Genomic DNA, 20096 nt, shown 5'->3' with positions numbered 1-20096 from the left:
TCATGGTGTGATTCAAAATGGAAATGATAATAATTACTACTGTTTTATCATTTTCTGTTTTGTAACGCACATTACACTTTGAAGTCCATTTATAAAATGAAATAATCTCATCAAATTATATAACCAAAGAATGTGCAAATATCCTCTAGACAGATCTCATGGCTAGTGTTACTTTGGGCAGACAAACTTTACTATAGTTGCTAGCTTCACAGCAATAACCAGTCGATAGTGGGTCTAAAAAAGCAGTTTTTAGTCTATAGACTACGGAATACTACTCAAACATTTTCTACTGTCTTGAAATATGTTGATGCATTCGTACACTTTGAATGTTCATGTCTGACATGTGAATATGAAACAGACATTTTAGTTAATAAAATGCCTATTCTTCAGTGAGTTCTACATCCTGAGTCTTTTTCAATGCATTGGGCTTTGGTGTATTTATGGGAATGCTCAGCTGTGGTGATATAGCAACAGATGACCCAGAAGCAGATGACTAACAGTGTGGGCAAACCACAGAAGCCAGGAAAGCTTTTAAGGCACAATGAGGAATTTTCGAGTTGACGTATTGCCAGTAAGTACAAAATGAGTTCAATGATCGAGTCCTGGTCGAATACCTCTACTTTGATGGCATGTTCAAGAACAATTACAACTCTCCATATTTTAAAAGTCAAAAGGAAATCCTTTGTATCAAAACCCTGGAGTTCCTGTGTAAGTTGTGTAAAATTTTTTTTAACTAGATAGTCTCAAAATGAAGAGGAGGATGTGAGCAGCAAGAGAAATATGTGTTGAGTGACCTACCTACCTACCTGCATACACAAACACACACACACACACACACACACACACACACACACACACAAACTCATTTAAAAAAATAGATATTTTTTTTGTATGAGTATACTGTAACTGTTTTCAGACACACCAGAAGAGGGCATGGGATCCCACTAGAGATTGTTGTGAGCCACCATGTGGTTTCTGGGAATTAAACTCAGGACCTCTGGAAGAACTTTTAACTACTAAGCTATCTATTCAGCCCCATTTTAAACATTTCTAATACTTTAAACATATATCTTGGTGTTTGTAATACTAAACTCTTAAAAGAAGGAAGGATTCAATTGATAAAAATAACATTTAACAATAATTCAACTTAGTAGAAGAAAGCAATTGTAAATAATGATTATGTGTAATCAGTCTGACTGATGACCACAGGAAACTTCTGGATATGGGGCATGCAAACACCCTGGACATTTATCCTCACAGTTTTATAACTTATTTTAGAAAGCAAATCAACTATTGATGAGGAAGATGATCTTTGTTCAATTGTCCTTGTTGACTGTCAGATGACCCAAAAACTAAATATATCAAAACTTTGGCTAATAATTCATTTTCAAAAAAAAGAAAAGAAAAAGAAAAAAGAAAGAAAAGAAAAGGAAAGGAAAAGAAAAAAGTAAAAGAAGGAAAGACAGAGAAAGAAAGCAAAAAGTAAAAATTCAGAGCCAGAACTGACCTAGCACGTCTTGCACATTCATGAATACTAACCAGCATACACTGGGTGCTCAAAAGCACTGCATTTTCTCAAAGTGTCTTCAAGATTATAACAGGTTAAAACACACAAGATTCTGAACTGACATTAATAATACATCAGTTGATAGAAAAAACAATTATTCAGTATGTGAATAGCTTCTCAAATACAATGAAGAATTTACTTCCTAGTATTCTGGATACTAGAGACCTCAAGATCATTATACAGTTGGTGACAAAGACATAGTTAAGGGTTGCCTAGAATCCCTGTGGATTGACTGTCTCAGGAAGTGGTAAAGGGCAATTTCTGTACCAGGAACTGAGTGTAATTTGCATGGGGGCCATATAATCAAAAACAAAAGACTCTTGCCTCTTCAAATTAAACCACCATGTGTTCTTTAAAAAGAAGGACTTAGGAACAGCACCACATCGGAAGCATTAATAATACAGCTTAGATAGAGAACAATTGATATGTTACCAACCACGAACCGGTGATTCCCAAGCAAAATCATATATTTTAGTAAAATCCAGTTGATGTTGTCTATTCAGTTCATGCATGCATATAAAATGTGTAAAAAAAAAACTGTTCAGACTATTTAAAGCTAACTAAATCCATCACTTAGCACACAGCAGTTAAGTTTCTCTTTAGTTTTATGCAGTATTTAAAGAAGCAAGCTTTGAGAACAAGAGAGGACAAGCCTCAGGAAAGAGCACACCAATTTATTGTCCAGTGCCAAATGGTCAGCCCTGAAAATATGTATACAAGTAATTCTATACAGAATCAGCAGGTTATAATTAATACATGTATATAGGAGAACATACATGAATGCAATAACAATTAATAAGGAATGAAGCCATGAGGTTGGAGGGTAGTAGGATTGCTTTATGGAAGAGTTTAGAGGGTAGATAGATAATTTAAGTACAATCTCAAATTAAACACCCCCAAAAGAGAAACAAGGTTAATATCATAAATTTGATAAAATATTCGGAATGAAGTTCAAAATAACTCTTCACTTTACTGCTGAACTATATGACTAGTGTAATAATGTAAATAACCTCCTGTTTGGCTTTCTTTTCTTTTTCTGTTTTATCTTTAGTTTTGTTTTGTTTTTCAGGCAAAGTGTTGCTATTTAGCTCAACCTATCCTAATCTCACTAAGTATCCTAGGCCAGCAGCAAATTCTCATTCCAGATCCTGCCTACCCAGTACTGGAGGGTAACATGCTTACCACAAGCAGTATAGGCAACATTCTTTAAGATCATTTTAAAATATGACTGGTTCCACAAATTATTTTCCTATTTACTTGAGACTAGAAATCTTAAATAATGAAATGAAAGTTTTGTAATCCTCTTGAAGTCCAAATAGCACCGCAAAGTGTCAATCAAGGTACAACTCATCTGGTTTCCTAGATATCTGAGCCTAGCTCTGTGAGCAGAGACCACAAAGTTCAGAACATAATCTGTGCATTTGCATTTTCTTCTGCTCATAAGATATGCTCTAAATAGCTGGAATGAACCAACATCATTGTTTTGGGGCAGGAGTCTTGGAAATTCAAGCTCATGGGACCTGACCATCAATTGAAGAGGCTTTCTGAAAAAAAAAGAAAGAAAGAAAGAAAGAAAGAAAGAAAGAAAGAAACAATTTTAGCCAGATGTGCTTAAGGAAAAAGCCAATCAAATGCCTTTGAGATGAAACAGCTAATTAATATGCCAAGTCACAAAAGGTAAATTATAAAAGGGGCATGATTAGACTCCAAAGATTTCCTTTCCCTCTGCTATCTTTTGAAGCTACTCTTCATTTTTCTTAAAGTCTTTAACTTTAGATACCAAAATAAATGATCAGATGTAAAAACAAAGATAGCATTACTTGCCCCCAGTGTTGCTGGCAGCATGGTTGTGTGGAAAGAAGGCAGCAGTGTGTCCTTTGTCTGGCTCAAGCACTTTTGACTCACTTAAATCTCTGAGTAACATTTCCCTCATTTATGATGTAGAACAGGATCTATCATCTCCCAGAGCTGTTTCAAGGATTAAGCCTAGTAATGGGTTTCTGGTAAGAGGACTTGCCATTTGAATATAGAATTTGTCTATGTGAAATGCAGGCGAGCATTTAGAGGACTGGTGAAGGCCATTTGTTTACATAAGAATAAAGGAAGATTTTCTGCAAGGAAAATCATCCTAAAGTGAGGGACAAGGACACAAAAGATGAAAATTAAAAAAAAATGACACCTCTCACATGAACTTTCTTATCTAACTGTCAGCTCATGAGAAAATCCCAAGAAAATACTATGCAACATGCAAACCAATAATTTGAGGATACTCAAAACAAAGGCATTAGCTTCTTTATTTGTTTATAATTATGGCAATGCTGAGTCAACTCTCGTCTTGCTTGTACTAGGCATTCATTTTGCTAGTGAGCTATATCCTAAGCCCATAAAGAGCAGTACTTAAAAAAACTGTGTTCAGTAACAAAATATAACAACAAATGAAAGGCTTGAACAATTTCTTATTATTCGTAGAACTTAGCCTATGTGCATTTAGGACACCCAGAAACACAGTTGAGTTCTTCCATATCAGAGGTTAACAGGGGAACACAAAGGCCTATGCTAGTCAGCAATTCTGATGCTTGGCATTGACAGTAGTAACTGCAAAAGTTAGTTCAAATATACCATCTTCATGTTGTAAAAATTATGGGCGATGTGCATTCCTGGAGTAGGAAGATGAAAAGGAAGCCAAATATAGGAGTGGTGTCTTTGGAGAGGTGACTGTTAATAAATAAGGATAGGATATGGTCTGAAAGAAAGATTCTGATCATTGGAGGTCCAAAGTCATCATACTACAGGGTCAATGGTCAGTATTTTAAATATTACAGGTCCCATATAATATGAACAAACCTTGAAAGAATAAAATGGAAAACTCACAGGAAACATCCCACAGGAAACATCACCAATCTAAATAGTGTTCAGTTACTATAATTGTATACTTAATTAAAAGGTAAGCTGGCACAAAATTAGAATTCGATATATGATAAGGAGCTTAAAAGAAAAACATCAAAGTGAAACAGGTCCTAAAAACAACGGTAAAGTGAAAAATTATTATCAGGATGAATTTCCTGTCAAAATGTGAATGGAACATAAAAAAGATAAGATTACCATGATTGGGACTATAAGATAGAATATCATTAGGGACATAGAAATCAAATTGATGGTGACATGATTTGGATTGAGGTAAAGCACCTCAGTCTACATTAAATAATCAAAATCACCTCTGTTGAGATAATTGGATGGATCTACTGGACATAAACTCTATCCAACTATGCTTCTTCAGATGGTTTGTTCTGCAAGACGTGTGAGGTATTTTTCCCCTTTCATGATATGCATGAATGTACTCAATTGTTTTTCCCCAAGATCATCCTGAGTTCAAAGTATTCTTTGTATTAATAAACACCAGGTTGAAAAACAAAAGCAATGGACAACAGCAAAAGCAAGAGCAAAATCAAACAAACAAAATTCCTTGGCTTCCTGAACATACATTCAACAAAGTAGGGAATTGAACCAATTTCCTAAGACACACATTACCAAGAAATCTGAAGTTGCTGAGGTCAGTGAACAAAGCAAGATTATAGAAAGCAAAGGTTCGTAGATAATGAGAAATGTGTTAAACACGCTGAGTTTGAATTTAAGTCTTCCAGAACATGAAACAATAGGCCGCAAGAGTTTCTATCTCATTTGTAATTTCTGTTCACCATTTAAATGTAATGCCATGATAGAAGGTAGCTCAGATTTAGAGTGCTTTCCCTGTATCCATAAAACTTGACCACAATAACTGTAAGACAATAAAATAGAATAAAATTGCATTCTAATATCAAAAAGTAAATATAAACAACAAAATGAGCAAATAAATAAAGAAGTAATGCTATTCATTCTAAAAGAGAAGTATTCCAGAAAATAGAGACTGTGAAGCCATAACCTGCTTTATAAAGCAATCACTGTGTAGAGTCCAGTCAGGCAAAGTTAGTGAGACATGGTTAAGAAGAGAGAACGAAAATGAAGGTAGTAGAAATTATCTCTATTGAATACAAAAAATCTCTACAGGATGATCACCAAATGAATTTAGTGTTGCGTGGTGCTTGCTTCAAAAATGAAAGATTTCTTTCAATTTCAAAAATAAATTAATGCACTAAGCTCATAATATTATGAGGTTAACCAGAAAAATGAGGATTTATAATCTTAATGGAAACTAATACAATTTATTGCCTATTTCTAAGAATGAAACAAGGCCGAGAATTCATAATGGAAGAAATATTCTTATTTTTAAATAGCATAGTTGGCTTATTTTTTTATGTGTACGGGTGTTTTGCTTGTATGTATGTCTGTATACTATGTGCATGCCTGGTGATGTGTTTATAAAAAGATAAAGACATGAGGAATATGTCCTATGAAGGTATAGTTAGGTATGGGAGGAGGGGGTGCTTCGGCAGGTCTATGGTGAGGCATCCCTTCTCCCTGAGGGACCAGCCAAAGAATATAATGTAGAATTGAGTTTATTCAAGGCATGGAAAGGGGAGTTAAGAGGGTAGTAGAGACAGAGAAAAGCAGAGAGAGAGAGAGAGAGAGAGAGAGAGAGAGTAGAGAAGTAGAGGCCAGCCATGAGTACATGGAGAGAGGGGGGAAAGGGATGAGAGGACAGAGCAGGAGCAGGAAGGCAAGAGCAGGAGAGGAGCAACAGAGGGAGGAGGGAGCTAGCAGTCCCTTTTATAGTGAGTCAGGCATACCTGGTTGTTGCCAGGTAACTGTGGGGCAGAGCTTATCATGCTAACACATGGTACCCACGGAGGAAAGAAGAGAACATCATTCCAACGGGAATGGACTTACAAACAGTTGTGATCCTGTAGGCTTCGATTTTTCAAAACCTACTTTAATACAGGTTCTGAAAGGTTTTAACTTTCCTTCTAGCCGATCAACTAAAGGTAAGGGAGAAAGATGGTTAATGGTACAAGGGGGCTGGGGACCTGTTTAGAAGTAGTTCCCTAGAGCAATTCCAATCTTCATTGTCAGAATATCAGCAGTTCAGTCCAGAACACCAAACATCAGGAACAGCAATCAACAAACACCAAACATGAATCAATAGCTGAGGCTCGATCTAGAAGAAACCACAAGGCTCTGCTGAATTGGCATGAATATATAGAAGTGGCACAAAGCAGCAAATATTATGAGAAGTTCTTTGGCACACTTCTCCCTACAAAGTCAAGACAAGTGAAGATCAGTAAGTGCTTCAAGGTAACTAAAGCGAGACCATTGTTAGTGAAAACCGGGGAAGCATTGCAAGCCGAGCCAACTCAAGAGCTTTGTTCACTCTCTGTTGGGTTCTACTTACACTCTTTCCAAACATCACATGTTTTCTCAAGTGTCTGTTTCAGCAAAACATCCTATTAGGAGAAAGCTTCAAGAAAAACAACACATGACTCAACTGAGTCTCCAAAGAAACCAGAGATTTCTACTTTATGACCCTTGTGTTGGTGCTGCAAATTCAACCCAGTTTCTCTGGAAGAGCAACTTCTCTGTTTTTCTTCATTGAGTTTAGAGTTTAGATTATATTATACAAAATAGTCTGATTACAGTTTTCTCTCCCTCCAACTACTTTGGAAATATTTTTAATTTGAAATAAAAAGACACACACACACACACACACACACACACACACACACACACACACATTTTACCAGCAAAATACTTTTTGCCCTAGATCAAGATTAAGACAGTCCTTCTCTTAACTCTTTCATTTGGGACCCAGTGCTCAGTTCCATGGTTGGCTGCAAGCATCAGCATCTGTATTGGTCAAGCTCTGGCAGAGCCTCTCAGGAGACATCCATATGAGGCTCCTGCCAACAAATGGTTCTTGGCATCAGCAGAAGGGGTTTCCCCATAGGAAGAACAACAATATCAAACAACCAGAACACCAGAGCTCCCAAGGACTAAACCGCCAACCAAAAAGCACACATGGAGGGATCCATGGCTCCTTTTGATGCCAGATAAGACAATCCTCTGATTCATATGCAGCCCTTGGTTCTGTGAAGGCTTGATGCCTCAGTGTAGAGGAATGCTAGGGTGGTGAGATAGGAGTGGATGGGTGGGGAAGCCCCCTCATAGAAGCAGAGGAGAGGGGAATGTGATAGAAGGTATGCAGAGGGGAAACCAGGAACCGGGCTAACAGTTGAAATGTAAATAAATAAACTTACCAATAAAAATGAAAAACAAAGTAAATCAAAGAGAATAAGGCAAAGAAATTTATCCTTTATATTCCTACTCAATCCAATTTTAGAAGATCTAGAAAAAATGATAAAGTAAAACATAACAAGAGTGATATTTGGGTTGGAAGGAAGAAATAAGTTTTTCACTATTTGCCGAGATGACCATGAAGAAAATACTAGGGAATAATAACAATGTCATTAATCAGGAAAGTGAAGCTTAAAAAATCACTCAAATATATGGGTATTAACACAGAAACTGTACAACCAGAAACACTCCATGTTGATCAAAAATAATGTGTGAGATTGCTCTTCTCAAAATAGTAGAATATTAATGAAAGGAACCAAAGGAAGTCTACTTAAAAGAAAAAACTATTATGTTTACAGATTTGAAGTGTCATGTCAGATATGTCAGTTTTCTCTAAACTGATCAATAACCTTATACTACTGATGAAAGCATTAGTGGATACTTATAGATACCATCAAGCTTACTGTAAAATTTACATGAAAAACCAGTTTTGTAAAAACTCTAACTTGCAATGTGATTGACTGCTGCTGTAGTTATCAATAGATAAGAGCACTGTTAACAAGATGAAGACAGAGGTCAGAGACTATTCAATTTGCCAACTTACCATCTCCTGATAACTGGCCCAGGGAGGCATCATCATAGTCAACATGTTCTTTTTTTCCTTCCTTCCTTCCTTCCTTCCTTCCTTCCTTCCTTCCTTCCTTCCTTCCTTCCTTCTTCCCTGTCGTTCTGCAAAACCATTTTGTGGTAGTATTGGGTCTTAAATCTATAACAATTTTTCTAGAGAAGTTTCTATAAATATCTGACCATGTACTGTTACATGTATACAGTAAACACCCCCTTAAATTAAAAAAGAACCCCTATTTAAAACAAAGGCAGTGAACAGTCTGAATAGAATTTGTACAAGGGAAATATCCATGGCGAGGAAGCATGTAAGAAGATGCCTGACAACATTAGTTCCCAAGAAACCACCATGTTAACAGCATGATGATGAGGGCTGGGGATTTAGCTCAGTGGTAGAGCGCTTACCTAGGAAGCGCAAGGCCCTGGGTTTGGTCCCCAGCTCCGAAAAAAAGAACCAAAAAAAAAAAAAAACAGCATGATGATGAGTAGTGTTAGGATAGATAAACATATTAGGAACATAGAAGAATAGGCATTTTGTCAATGCAAAGTAATACAGCCACCCAGGGATGTAATGATGTTGTTTCCTATTAGATTAAACATACACTTACATTATCTAACAACACTACCTTGGGCATTATTACTTTTATACTAACTGATGTTGATTCTAAGTGGCCTAAATCCAAGTGGACTTTTGGCCAAGTCTTGAGACATTTTTGGACATTGAAACTAGCATGTTGTTGTCAGAAGACACACATGCTAGGAAAAGTTCAGATAGCCTCTCAGTTATCATTCCTCAAGAACATCAGAAAACCCATATCATGAAAAGACACATGCAAAAATAACATTCATAATTTCACCTGAGATGATACAACCTGGATACCAATCAACTGCTTAATGAATAAAGAAACTGATGTCCATCTCTATGATGGACTACATCTCAGAAGTATTAGTGATCAAAAGAATAAATTACTGATGTATAAAACAATATGAAGGGTCATGAAAATCATTATACTAAATGAAAAAAATGACAAAATATTACATAATGTTTAATGCTATCTATAGTGAATTTTCTTTAAAAATAAACTATATAGGGAGAGAAAATGAACAGTGGTTGTTAGCAATGAAGGAGAGAGTTGAATTATCTGTATGGAAACCATACAGGGAAACTTGGGAAAGAAATAGAACAGTTTTGCCTGTTGTATTTATTAATGTTTATGTAGATCTATGAATATATCAAAAGGCATGTTCATTAATAAAAGCCATTGACTGTAGGTAAATCTACAATTGAATTTAAAACACACAGATACTTTTATATACTAACAGAAAATGAGTACTTCTCATTAATGATTTCACTACTTTATTCCTTAATTTTGCTTTTTCCTCATGTAATGTATTTTGTTCATATTCTTTTCCCTCTCCCAGCCTTTCCTAGACCTTCTTCCTGCACACCTAATGTCATGTTCTTGAACCCCCGGTGAACTAGATTGTTGGGGGGAGGGCAGCAATGGGGGGAGGATGGAGAGGGGAACACCCATACAGAAGGGGAGGGAGAGGGATTAGGGGGATGTTTGCCCGGAAACCAGGAAAGGGAATAACACTCGAAATGTATATAAGAAATACTCAAGTTAATAAAAAAAAATAACAAAGCAAATGATCAGCTAAAGGAACACGCGTACACACACACACACACACACACACACACACACACACACACCAAACAGAATCCATGAATCTGTATTGTGTTGGCCAATTACTTTTGAGTATGAAGCCTGTCCTGGAGTATAGTTGTCATACTCAGTGTTATTCCATTGTAAAACAAAACAAAACAAAACACCTCATTTCCTCTCTCAGGAACTATGAATTGGCAATAGCTTCTTGATTAGTTGTGGGCTTTGCACCCACTTCCCCTTCTCCAAGAGAATCTTATTGTCCAGCTTGAACTTGTTTTTACTAACTAAAGAAGTATTTCACTATGAATTCAACTCTCCTTTTAGTTAGCCCTTTGCTCTTCTGGGAAATTAAGTTAACATCTCTGATTATCACTGTGCTAATCTGTAAAGTGGAACTTTGAGACTTGGAGATGTATTTAACATTTAATAATTTTAATGAAAAATCTTAGAAATTTCTTTTTTGTCAATTATAAAAAATGGTTATTAGAAAATACACTATGTTTTCTAACAAAGTGCATCTTAATCACTTTATCTTGATAGACTCCTCATGAAATACATCAATTCAGCCTTTATTGTGTATTTAAGTGTGGGGCAGCAAGTTATGAAAAGTATCCTGATTCCTGTTCGAGACAGGTTGAATCCCTGGGGAACCCTAAAAGGGAAGGCAGGAGTATTCCCAGCCTGCCAGATCAGGGTGCCACTAGCTGCAGTCCCCCACAAACCTCTGTAGAGAGGTTTGAGGGAGAGCAAGTCACGTAGAGTAATTCCCCAAACCCCTCCCCCACAGGTGGGGACATGACCAGACGTCATGTATCTCAAGACAATTCAGTTATAGAAAGAGGACCATGCCCCTGAATATGTAGATGAGGTCTGACCCATCCAAAAAACTGTATTTAGAGGTCCTGTTCAGAATTAAAGGTGTGCAAGAATCACTCTGTCATCTGAGAGCTTCTGTCATGATACCTGTAACACTGCTGCTTGGGGAAGAGATCTGCTCTCCAAAAATCACCACCAGAAGCTCCCCTGCACCCTTCACAAACTAGGCCATCTCCTGCTGGCTAAACCTGGCCAAAAACAGAGGTGGAACAACACCTTCCTGAGATCGCCTCCTTTCTCCTGGACCTGTCAACCTAGCCAGACCAGAGGTCTCCGTGAAAAACTTCTGGCATGGAGGCCTACACTTAAGACATCATTAATGCTATTTTATTTCAGAAAAAATTATATATATAATTCCTTTCCTAAGAAAGGATCAGGAATCATAGATGCAAGCATCACCAACAGAATAAAAGAGACAAAGAGAATCTCAGGGGCAGATGATACCGTAGAAAACATTGACACAACAGTGAAAGATAATGCAAAATGCAAAAAGCTCCTAACCCAAAACATCCAGGAAATCCAGGTCACAATGAGAAGATCAAACCTAAGAATAGTAGGTATAGAAGAAAGTGAAAATTTACAACTTAAAGGGCCAGTAAATATCTTCAATAAATTATAGAAGAAAACTTCCCTAACCTAAACTTCCCTAAGGAAGTATATATATTCTTTGTAATGACCGGATGATTCTGTGTGTGTTTGTCTGTCTGTAGATTTATTAACTATCCCTATCTTACTGTAGAGGATTAGATCATTTCTACTTTTATATGTAGAACATTGTCCTACATAATTAATTTTATTTTTAAGCTTTATCAAAAATTGCTTTATCCATAGATTAGAATTTTTTTTTTTAGGAACTTGTACCCTGAGCAGACAGACATTGAACACTGGTCCTGCAACCATTCCCACAACACCAAGAGGGAGCCCATCAGCCAGGTGCCCAACACACCCAGGGTCACAGGAATACAGGATCATAGGATCAGGTGTGCTAACAGGTCCAAGATCACAGTAGCACAGGATCACAGAGGAAGCTCAACTGACAGGAGATTAGACACACCAAGGAGCACTGGAGTTCTGTCACAATCAGGATCACAGATGAGGCCACAACAGCTTCTCCAACACAGAGCATAACTGGGACCCACATAGGAACCAGGGACCCACCCACCAAGAGGTACTGGTTTCTTCCAGCTTGTATCTGTGCCCAGAGCATACTCAGGGCTCTGGTCTCCTCCCACCCACTCCTGCAACACCCAAAGAAAGCTTGACTCCCAGGAGTTCAGACACAATGGGACCTCAGGAGCTTGGTCACACAAAGACTTCATTATCTCAGAGGCAGCTTGACTCCCAGGAGCTCCAGCACACTCAGGATCCCAGGATGACAAAGATACCTGGACTCTGAGGAGTTCTGACACAGCCAGAATCACAAGAAGAACAGGCTCTAGTCAGAGACAGCTAGGGCAGGCACTAGAGATAACCACATGGCAAGAGGCAAGCACAAGAATATAAGCAACAGAAACCAAGGCTAGTTGGCATCATCAGAACCTAATTTTCTCATTACAGCAAGTCCTGGATACCCCGTCACACATGAAAAGCAAGATTCAGAGTAAAAATGATGATAGAAGACTTTAAGAAGGACATGAAAAACTCCCTTAAAGAAATAGAGAACACAACTAAACAGGTAAACAAAACCAACCAGGATTTAAAAATAGAAATAGAAACAATAAAGAAATCATCAAAGGAGACAACCCTGGAGATAGAGAACCTAGGAAAGAAACAGGAATCATAGATGCAAGCATCACCAACAGAATAAAAGAGATAGAAGAGAGAATCTCAGGGGCCGAAGTTACGATAGAAAACATTGACACAACAGTGAATGATAATGCAAAATGCAAAAAGCTCCTAACCCAAAACATCCAGAGATCCAGGACACAATGAGAAGATCAAACCTAAGAATAATAGGTATACAAGGGAGCGAAAATTTACAACTTAAATGGCCAGAAAATACCTTCAATAAATTATAGAAGAAAACTTCCCTAACCTAAAGAAATAGATGCCCATGAACATACAAGAAGCCTATAGAACTCTAAGTAGAATGGACCAGAAAAGAAATTCCTCCTGTTACATAATAGGCAAAACACAAAATGTATGAAACAAACAAACAAACAAACGAAGAATATTAACATCAGTAAGGGAAAAAGGTCAAGTAACATATAAAGGCGAACCTATCAGAATTTCACCAGACATTTTAACAGAGACCAAGAAAGGTAGAAGATACTGGACAGATGTCATTCAGACCCTAAGAGGACACAAATGCCAGCCCAGGCTACTATACCCAGAAAAACTCTCAATTACCATAGATGGAGAAACCAAAATAATCCATGACAAAAACAAATTTACACAATATCTTTCCACAAATCTAGCCCTACAAAGGATAATAAGTGGAAATCTCCAACACAAGGTGGGAAACAATAATCATTACTCCTTAATATCTCTTAAAATGAATGGACTCAATTTTCCAAAAAAAAGACATAAACTAACAGACTGGATAGGTAAAGAAGAGCCAGCATTTTGCTACCTACAGGAAACACACCTCAGTGACAAAGATAGACATGACCTCCGAGTAAAAGGCTGGAAAGAAATTCCAAGCCAATGGATCAAAGAATCAAGTTGGAGTAGAAATTCTACTATCCAAAAGAAATTGATTTTCAACCAAAACTTATCAAAAAGGATAAAGAAGGACACTTCACATCATCAAAAAAAAAAAATCCACCAAGTTGAACTCTCAATTCTGAATCTCTATGCTCCAAATGCAAGGGCACCTATGTTCATTTTAGTAAAAACTTTTACATTTTACATTTTAGTAAAAGAAAAAAATCTTTACTAAAGCTCAAAGCGTACATTGCACTACACAAAGAAATAATGGGAGACTTCCACATTCCACTCTCATCAATGGGTAGATCATGGAAAGAGAAACTAAACAGAGACAGAGTGAAACTAACAGAAGTTGTGAACCAAATGGATTTAATACTTATCTATAGAACATTCCATCCTAAAACAAAAGAATATAACTTCTCAGCACCTCATGGTACCTAATGGCACCTACTACAAAACTGACTATAAAATGGTCACAAAAGAGGCCTCAAGAGATACAAGAAGATTGAGATAATCCTGTGCATCTTTATCAGATCACAACGGACTAAGTCTTGTCTTCAATAACAACAAAAACAACAAAACACCCACATATACATATAAACTGAATAATGCTCTAATCAAAGATAACTTGGTCAAGGAAGAAATAAAGAAATTAAACACATTTTAAAATTTAATGAAAATGAAGGCACAACATAACCAAATTTATAGGACACAATGAAATTAAGAGGAAAACTCATAGCTCTAAGAGCCTCCAAAAAGAAACTGGAGAAAGCATACATCAGCAGCTTGACAGCATACTTAAGAGCTCTAGAACAAAAAGAAGCAAATACATCCAAAAGGAGTAGACAGCAGGAAGTAATCAAACTCAGGGCTGAAATCAACCAAGTAGAAACAAAAAGAACTACACAAAGAATCAAAAAACCAGAAGTTGGTTATTGAGAAAATTAAGAAAATAGAAAAACCCTTAGCCAGACTAACCAGAGGGCATACAGACAGAATCCAAACTAACAAAATCAGAAATGAAAAAGGAGACATAACAAAAGAAACTGGGGAAATAAAAAAAATTATCATATCCCACTACAAATGCCTATACTCAACAAAACTCGGAAATCAGGATGAAATGGCCATTTTTTAGATAGATACCAGGCGCCAAAGTTAAATCAGGATCAGATAAACCATCTAAATAACCCTATAACTCCTAAAGAAATAGAAGCAGTTATTAAAAGTCTCCCAACCAAAAAGTACCCAGAACCAGATGGGAATTAGTGCAGAATTCATAGAAGGCCTCATACCAATACTGTCCATACTATTCCACAAAATAGAAACAGAAGGAAAACTACCCAATTCCTTCTATAAAGCCACAATTATACTTATACCTAAACCACACAAAGACCCAACAAAGAAGGAGAATTTCAGACCAATTCCCCTTATGAACACCGACACAAAAATACTTAATAAAATTCTTTCAAACCAAATCTAATTACACATAAAAACAATCATCCATCATGATCAAGTAGGCTTCATCCCAGGGATGCAGGGATGGTTCTATATATGGAAATCAATCAATGTAATCCACTATATAAACAAATTCAAAGAAAAAAACCACATTATCATCTCATTAGATGCTTGTTAAAATTCTAGGAAAGATCAGGAATTCAAGGTCCATACCTAAACACAGTAAAAGCAATATACAGCAAACCAGTAGCCAACATCAAACTAAATGGAGACAAACTTGAAGCAACCCCACTAAAATTAGGAACTAGACAAGGCTGCCCACTCTCTCTCTACCTATTCATTATAGTACTTGAAGTCCTAGCCAGAGCAATCAGACAACAAAAAGAGGTCAAAGGGATTCAGATTGGAAAGGAAGAGGTCAAAATATCACTATTTGCAGATGATATGATAATATACTTAAGTGACCCCAAAATTTCCACCACAGAACTCGTAATCTTGATAAGCAACTTCAGCAAAGGGGCTAGATATAAAATTAACTCAAACACATCAGTAGCTATCCTCTACTCATTGGATAAACAGGCTGAGAAAGAAATTAGAGAAACAACACCTTTCACAATAGTCACAAACAATATAAAATACCTTGGTGTGATTCTAACCAAGCAAGTGAAATATTGTATGACAAGAACTTCAAGTCTCTGAAGAAAGAAATTGAAGATCTCAGAAGACGGGAAGACCTCCCATGCACATGAGTTGGCAGGATTAATATAGTAAAAGTGGCCATTTTGCCAAAAGCAATCTAGAGATTCAGTGCAATCCCCATCAAAATTCCAACTCAACTCTTCCTAGTGTTAGAAAGAGCAATTTCAAAGTTCATTTGGAATAACAAAACAAAAACAAAAACAAAAAAACCCCAGGATAATGAAAACTATTCTCAGCAATAAAGAACTTCTGGGGAAATCACCATCACTGGACATATACACCCAAATGATGCTCCAATATATTACAAGGATACATGCTCCACTATGTTCATAGCAGTCTCATTTACAATAGCCAGATGGTGGAAAGAACCCAAATGTTCTTCAAAAGAGTAATGGATACAGAAAATGTGCTACATTTACACAATGGGATACTACTCAGCTATTAAAAACAATGACTTCATGAAATTCTTAGGCAAATGGATGGAACTAGAAAATATCCTTAGTGAGGTAACCCAATCACAAAAGAATGCACATAGTATATATACTTACTGATAAGTGGATATTAGCCCAAGTTCTTGCAATACCCAAGATATAATCCACAGACCACATGAAGCTCAAGAAGTTGAAAGACCAGAGTGGATGCTTTGGTCCTTCTTAGAAGGGAGAACAAAATATTCACAGGAGGAAATACAGAGATAAAGTTTGAAGCAGAGACTGAGGGAAAGGTCATCTAGAGATGGCTCCACCCGAGGATCCATCCCATATACTTTCACCAAACCCAGACAATATTGTGGATGCCAAGAATTGCATTCTAACGGGAGCCTGATATAGCTGCCTCCTGAGAGTCTCGGCCAGAGCCTGACAAATACAGAGGCAGGTGCTAGCAGCCAAACTGAGAATGAGGTCACTAATGTAGAAGTTAAAGAAAGGACTGAATGAGTTGAAGGGGTTTTCAACCCCATGGGAAGAACAACAATATCAACCAACCAGACCCCCCAGAGCTCCCAGAAACTAAACCACCAACCAAGGAGTACACATGGAGGGACTCATGGCTCCAGCCACATAGGTAGCAGAGGATGGCCTTATTGGGCATCAATGAGAGGAGAGACCCTTGGCCATTGGCCCTGTGAAGGCTCAATGCCCTCGGGTAGGGGAAAGCCAGGGAAGGGAGATGGGAGGGTGTGGGTGAATTGGTGGGGGAACTCTCTCATAGAGGTAAGGGGAGGGGGCAAGCGATAGGAGGACTCCAGAAGGGAAATCTTGAAAGGGGATAACATTTGAAATGTAAGTAAAGAAAATATCCAAAAAAGAAAAAAAAATAGCCAATAAAAAAGAAATTTCTTTTTTTCTTTTTTTATTAATTTTTATTGGATATTTTATGATATGGGATGGATCTCCAGATGAAACAGTCTCTGGATGGCCTTTCCAAGAATCTGCTTCACACACTGTCCCTATATTTCCTTTAGACAGGAGTCATTCTTGGTTAAAAATTTGGAGATGAATGGGTTGCCCCTTCCCCCACCCAGTGGCTTTGCATGAACTCTGGATACGGTCTCCCTCCAACTTGTTGGGCATTTCAGCTAGTCTCATTCCTGTTGGGTCCTGGGGGCCTCTTGCTTTCCTGGCATCTGGAACTTGCTTTTGTCTCCCCCAAGTTCCCCATCTTCCATTGCTACAACCTTTGTTCAAATTCCTGATCCTCTGTATGTTTCTACTATTCTTCCATCAAGAAATTTTCTGAACATATTTACTTCAGAAATTAATTCTTGTTGTTGTTCAGCTGTAGGATATTAAATATCCTTTCAATAGCTCCACAGCACACACTAAACATGCCTTCAAATAAAACAAGGTAGGAACAAGTAATTTTTAGAATGAAAATTTGTGTCTTCAAGAAATAAACACACATGCATATACATGTATATATATATTTATATATATTATACACATGTGCACACACACATGCACACACATACATATGTATGTGTATTTGGAATATATATACATATTCCAAATAAATCACTATGTTCATTTCTAACTTCTCTGAAGTCTAAAATGTGGAACTTTATCTTAAGAAAACAGTCTCGGGCATTTGCCCTCTGGTTCCCAGGACTGAATTGGACAGTGTCAGAAGGCGAGCGCCCTGCTCTGCACGTGGACGCACCCCCTGACACAGCGTCACTCTCCTTGTTTGCAATGCCAAGAGTCAGTCTCCGCCTTCCAGATTTAAAAGAACACATGTCAAAATTGTGCTATATCTCGAGGGCTAAGGATATGGTCACAAGAAGTCTGAATTGTAAACTTCCAGCTGCATATTTTGAGAACAATCATAAAATCTCTCTGACAATCCACTCTCTGCTGTAAGAGAAGGTCTTCCAGGCCAGGAGGTTTCTTTGACTGATTTTATGGAGAATGCTCATAGGTCGCTTATTATAAAAACCATGTAAGAGACTTATGAAGAAGGTATGTGTGTGTGTGTGTGTGTGTGTGTGTGTGTGTGTGTGTGTGTGTGTGAAATGCTTTGATTTCTTACTTAAATGAAGGTGCAATGAAATCCTTCTAAACTGAAAACTATTTTTTGCTGTATATAAGTGTCGCTTTAGCTACATGATAAAAGATAAATAAACCTGAGATTCACTTTTTATCATTTGAGGCTGAAACATGTTACTGCTTTTTTATGCTGCTCAAAATGTAGTGTGTGTTAATAATTCCACAAACAGGTCTATATGGCAAAGTAGATTTATTCAACTCAGAATGATAGGCCATTCTCTTTGCATACATTGAGAAAAAGCCTCACTTTTTAATATGATTTTAAGTCTTAGTTTCATTTGTGAGATTTAGAAACTTGCCCTATAAGATTTATGTAAATTCTGTTTACCAACATTATTCCTTCTAAAGGCCACTGTATTTCAACAACAGAAAAGAAAGTCACCAACCTTAGATTAATCATTAACATACTCTGTAAGACAAATATTATTGTTGTCATATTTTACTGTAACATTATAAAATCCCAGATGGCAAATAATTGTTCTTGGTTAATCTGACAGAAATAAATGTCTTCAAGCATTGTTCTGACTTGGTCAGTGAGTTTAAACTTAGGCACAGTCAGGAAAATTAAGGGAGGCTTGTTGGAAGACGTGATTAGCATAAATTTTCAGCTGGTCCTAAGTTTGCTGAAATTGATGAGCCCGTTTTTACTGTGGGATGACCTCACAGGGTGTATTGAGTTACTCCACTCAGAGTCTTGGAGGCTGTGCTATGTGGGAACTCCCCTGTTTGACCCTTGTTCAGCGATGCATCACAAACGGGCAGTATTGTACTTCCTTAGAAAACAGACTCAGTAGACTCAATGCATTTCAGCCTCATGCTGACTGCTACCCAAAGCCAGCATAGCTAAATTACATGCAACTTTCGGTTTTAAAACAAGGAGAAATTCAGGGAGGGGACATATTTCTCATGGATTCCCATCTTATACTTTGTTTTTCCAGGTAACTAATACAAATTTGGTAGATCGTATTTCAGAAATTAAAGGGAAACTATTTCACGTCCATATTTTTAATGTTTAGGAAATCTAAAATCATTGGGGCAAAACAGACAGGTCCTTTAAATGTAAGTGTGCCACACCACATCAATCTGGTCTAGAAATTGTGGTAGAGCACGTATTGGAATGTTTAGGGGACTTTCCGATCTTACCTCAATCTTAAGTATTTGTATATCTCTGCATCCATGTACAGCACATAGATAGACAATGACAGTACGGTCCTGGTGTCTCAGAATCATGTAAACCCCGAATCCATCACTCAGTACATCTTTTAGTCCTGTATTCAAATATAGATTTGATTAAACAGTGAAAGTACGGTATTGAGTGTAAACATAAAGAACAGAGACAATTTGAGGTCTGCCATGTTTTTAATCTACTTAGGGTTTTACGCAGATTTATAAATGTTTCACATGAAAAGGAGAGAAGATGAAGGAATGTGGAGGTAAAGAAGGTATTTATGATAATGCAATTAAGATTTTATATGTTCATACGTAAATAATTAAATGCACAAATTGGATTTCAATAACACAATAAGAGTTCGGTTATCTCTTAAATTATCATTTTGTTAAAATAATGACCATTCTCATCTGCCCTGGAGAGATGGCTTAGAGATTAGGAGAACTGACTGCTCATCCAGAGGTCCTGAGTTCAATTCCTGGTCACCACATGTTGGCTCACAACCATCGGTAGTGGGATCTGACGTCCTCTTCTAGTTAGTCTGAAGAGAGCGAAAGTGTATTCATATAAATAAATAAATAATTCCTTTAAAAATTAATGTGTGCAATGATTATCCA

At 37.2% G+C, this 20096-nt stretch overlaps 1 long non-coding RNA gene across 6 annotated transcripts in view; it reads right to left on the bottom strand.

The window, feature by feature from the left end:
• LOC102551002 (uncharacterized) overlaps positions 1-20096 on the bottom strand; it is an 80535-nt gene that overhangs the window by 17358 nt on the left and 43081 nt on the right. For 4 of the 6 annotated variants that reach the window (XR_005503415.2, XR_005503416.2, XR_591992.4 and 1 more), the window contains one exon: positions 19455-19579. This is a non-coding gene — a long non-coding RNA (uncharacterized LOC102551002). Of the gene's footprint in view, positions 1-8396; positions 8522-19454; positions 19580-19880; positions 20021-20096 lie in introns of all 6 variants that reach the window. The other 2 variants (XR_010066064.1, XR_591993.4) reach the window with 2 other exon arrangements.

Source organism: Rattus norvegicus, chromosome 4 (genome assembly GCF_036323735.1).
Source record: "Rattus norvegicus strain BN/NHsdMcwi chromosome 4, GRCr8, whole genome shotgun sequence".
Taxonomy (NCBI): Eukaryota; Metazoa; Chordata; class Mammalia; order Rodentia; family Muridae; genus Rattus; species Rattus norvegicus.
This window is presented reverse-complemented; position numbering and strand designations above follow the sequence as displayed.